The 4,542-nt window shown below is 28.6% G+C and overlaps 1 pseudogene; it reads right to left on the bottom strand.

Annotated features, from left to right (window-relative positions):
- Positions 1–351: 351 nt before the first annotated feature.
- Positions 352–1,456, bottom strand: LOC105452937 (annotated as a pseudogene).
- Between the last annotated feature and the right edge of the window lie 3,086 nt (positions 1,457–4,542).

Below are 4,542 nucleotides of genomic sequence, written 5' to 3'. Positions count from 1 at the left end.
AAGGCTGTAAAAAGACTGTGATGTAAAAGTCTGTGATGTAAATGTAACGGTTAAGTGTACCTTTGTATTTATAATTGTAATTAGGTGTAAGGCTAAGTTAAGAGAGGAGCAGTATTTGTTTGTAGGATAGACGTAAGGGTCGAAAAGAGACAGACTAGGCTAAGGTATAGGTTAAGGTATGGATGGATAAATGTGGCTAAGAACTTTTGTAAACCAAGTCCCTTCTTGGCATATGTAAAATGCTGAAATAATAAATTCTATTCTATTCTATAAAAGTATGTTGTATATTCAAAATAATAATAAATAATAATTTGTATTTTCTATATTAAATAAATGTATTTAATATATCGTTCATGCATATCGTATAATTAAGTTATTGCAAATAGTGTTTCGTTTTATTTGAGCTGCATCGTTATACCTTCTTTCATTTATAAATAATTGTTCATTACTGTTAGTTTCAAGAATATTTGATTCTGTAATTGAAAAGTCATCATTTTTTAAAAAGCAAATGTTATGCAAAACACAGCATGCCATAATAAATTCTGGAATAAGATCAACACGGTCTATTTCAAGAACTGTTAATAAACTTCGAAATCTTCCTTTTAATAATCCGAATGCGTGTTCAATTGCCATTCTAGCGGATGCGTGACAAAAATTGCAATTTTTTTGTCTATCAGTTAAATGTCCATTATCACGGAATGGTACCATTAAGTGTTCATGAATAGTGTAAGCTGCATCGCCCAATAAATGACTATCTTCAGGAAATTTAGCTGGATCTTGTAAATAATCATGAACTTCAGATAACCGAAATACACGTTGGTTATGCACAGAGCCAACATGTCCAGCAAGACAGTGAGTAAATCGTCCTTGATGATCGCAAATAGCCTATTAATAATATACAAGGAAGTATAATTATATATACAATATAAAATATATTTACAAATTTGATTATGATAATAAATTACCTGTAAATATATACTTAATTGATGTTTTTTCCTATTAACATATGATTCACCATTAATGTGTGGTGCTTTTATATTGATGTGTATTCCATCAATTGTTCCTATTACTTTAGGAAAAGCACTAATTGCAGTAAATCCTGTCATTATCTCTTTTGCTGTATCTCCTTCTGGCTATACAATAAAAGAAAGAGCTAATTTTACAATTGCTTTTGTTATTCTTCTTATAGCTCTTAACGCAGTGGCTCTTCCTACATTAAACTTCTCGCAAATAGATCTATATATAAGTAAAAGTATTAAGCATAAGAAACGTAATATAATTTATGAATTAAAAAATAATGTATTAAAAATTTTAATGACATACCGATATGAATCTGGTGTGGCCATTTTCCAAATTGCTATGAAAAATTGTTTTTCTGCTGATATTGTCTTATGTCAGGCTTTGATCTCAATAATGAGGGTTTTATTAACTGTAAAACAAAATTAAATGTAGATCGATTTATTCTAATTACAAAGAAGAAATTAGATTGAAAATGAAATTAATACAAATATTAGACTTGTTCTTTTTAATTGAACTTCTTGTACAGTTTTTTCCTCTTTTTTTTAATATATAAAGAAAAATATTATACAAGAAGTTCAGCTAAAAAGAACAGGCTTAGTTATAAAAAAATCATAACATATCTGAAATGTGATTTAAATAGGTCATTACTATATAACGGTATAACTTTTTCTACGTAGTGTTAAAAATAATTATGTTCGAGTTATACTTTATTACATATCAATTCGCATGCGCGAACAGTTGAAATATAATGTTTTAATGTTACCATTAGAAACATTAGACTCAGCCCTTTTATCCGGCGGATATCGGTGAGCTCACCTTAATGCGTTTATAATTAGGACGATTAATATATAAGATTACCGATTGTGATAAACATTTACGAGGTTGGTAAAATAATATTTTAATTGTAATAAACGTGCGATATCGGATTCATTATAATAATATTCAAAGCGTGTACTGACTTAAAGATTTAATCATATTTAATTGATACAATTAATAATTTAACATTTACTGTATTTTTCAACTTATTAAACTAATAAACAATAATTAATTTAATTGTATTTAAATTAATCTAACGATTAATAGAATTTAACAGGTTATGGGCCCAGTACACGCGTAATATTAAAAATAATAAAATTAAATAAAATAAATTATGATTAAAAGATATATTTAAGAGCTGAAGAATAAAACTGATAAAATTAATAAGAAAAATAAAGCTCTGGTGAAAATATATTTGAATAAAGAATTGTGAAAATATATTCGAAAATCTGATGTACGTGCCGGAAAAACAGGCACATCATATATAAGAGTAAAGTATTTTTTTTTCTTAAAAATATAAAAGGAAATTAAAAATTAAAGTAAAATTATAAAATTTAATAAATTATAAAATTTAGTATACTAAAATTATTAATTAAAAATAAAAAATTTGAAATAATATTTTATATTATAATATAATATAATACAATTGTAATATCTATTTTAAAACAGAAAAGTTTAATAATCAAAAGGATCTATAATTTAAAGAAAGCAATTTTTTTTCAGGTTATAATAAAGTAAAATAAAATTAAATAGATATACAATAATAGAATAAAATTATAAAATATGTCCTTTTGATTAGTAGGTTCTTTAAAAGAGTGAGTTAATTTTTTTTTTTATTAAGAAGATATTTATTAAGAATTTAATTGCATTTTTTGTGGATTTAATTATTAAAAGTAATATTTAAAAAATAGATTTTGAAAATTATAAAAATGTCTAACAATAAGACTTTGAATGACGATGCGTCAAATATTGATAAATTGATAATTGTAGAGGATTATCCTATTTGGAAATTTCAAATGGAACTATTATTTCGCGCAAATAATTTATATGAGATAGTGACTTTGGATAAACCAGTAGAAGAACGAACAGAAAAATGGAAAAAAGAAGATGCAACAGCTCAGAAAACAATAGCTACAACAATTGATAAAAGGCCGCTCTTGCATATTCTGAATTGTAAAACAGCATTTGAAATATGGACTAAAATTAAAACTATTTTTGAGCGAGATAACGAACAACAGAAATGCAATCTATTGCAAAATTTTTACAGCTTGTCTTATGATAAAGGTTTTGATATTGCAACATATACTAGTAAATTAAAGAATCTTGCAAACAGGTTGGACGCTTTGGATGTTGATATGAATGACAGCATGATTATTTCTAAAATTCTCGCAACTTTGCCCGAGGAATATAGTCATTTTGCGAGTGCATGGGAATCTACGGGATAAAAGTAACAAGACGCTAGAGAATATGACTGCCAGATTAATAGCTGAAGAAATGAAAATAAAAGCGAGACAACCTGAAGAAAAAGGTGTTGCATTCAAAACAGCAGGTAAGAAATGCTATAAATGTAATAAAATTGGACACATTTCTAAAGATTGCAGATTTAAAACAACTGCTAAACAAGTTCGGTGTTTTCGATGTAATAAACTAGGTCATGTAGAAAAATTTTATAAAGAAAAGACACTATTTAAAAATAGTGAGACTCAAGCCAAAAATAATGAAGGATGTAGTATTTGCAAGAAAACAAATCATATTGATAAGAATTGTTTCTTCAGAAAAGAGAAAAATAAGAAGAAAGAAAGTGAAGAAAAGATATCTTATCTTTCAACTAAAACTGAAGATGGAGAAGTTTGGATTGTTGATTCAGGGTCTACAGCAAATTTAACGAATAAACGTGATGATATTATAAATTATAAAAAGTTAAATACAAAGATCGGTGTAGCTAAAGTTAATGAGTCAATGTCAGCGGAAGGATATGGAACTATGGAATTCAAGAACTGCAAATTGAAAGAAGTGATTTATATACCAGATTTGTGTAAGAATCTTCTGTCAGTCAACACTATAATCGATGGTGGTGAAAAGGTATTATTCACTGAAGATGGAGTGTTTATAAGTCATAAAAATAAAACAATTCTAAAGGGTGAGAGATCAAAAAACGGACTTTTTCAAATAAAATTGAAGGTCAAGAAGAAAAAAGAAACGAATCTGACGGAAAATTCAAGAAAAAAAGAACTGTGACATAGAAAATTAGGTCACTTAGGAAATGATAATCTCAAGGAACTTCTTATAAGATGAGTGAAGGAATAGATTTGTCATTTAATGAAATAAATAAAATTGAAAAGGTATGTAAAATTTGCATGGAGGCGAAACACTCGAGAACTAAGTTTAATAATACAAGAGTAAGAGCAAAAAGACCACTGCAATTAATACACACAGACTTGTGTGGTCCTATTAGTCCAAATTCGTGGAATGGTAATAAATATTTTATTACATTTGTAACGATGCACCCCCTGCAAAGAACAGCATCGTTCCTGTCAACCACCCTCTGGCAGGGACCGGGCGCGGTGCGCCCGGACTATCTTTTGCTCCCGCCGCCCGGCCAGGCGCACAAGAAACTTTGCCCCACCAAACGTTCCTCCCTTTTTATTGTAACCCCCCGAAGATCACCGACGAAACGCGGAGGAACCCGAACGCGCGCCCGAGCGG

The sequence above is a fragment of the Wasmannia auropunctata genome, unplaced genomic scaffold (genome assembly GCF_000956235.1).
Source record: "Wasmannia auropunctata unplaced genomic scaffold, wasmannia.A_1.0 LD336024.1, whole genome shotgun sequence".
NCBI lineage: Eukaryota > Metazoa > Arthropoda > Insecta > Hymenoptera > Formicidae > Wasmannia > Wasmannia auropunctata.
This window is presented reverse-complemented; position numbering and strand designations above follow the sequence as displayed.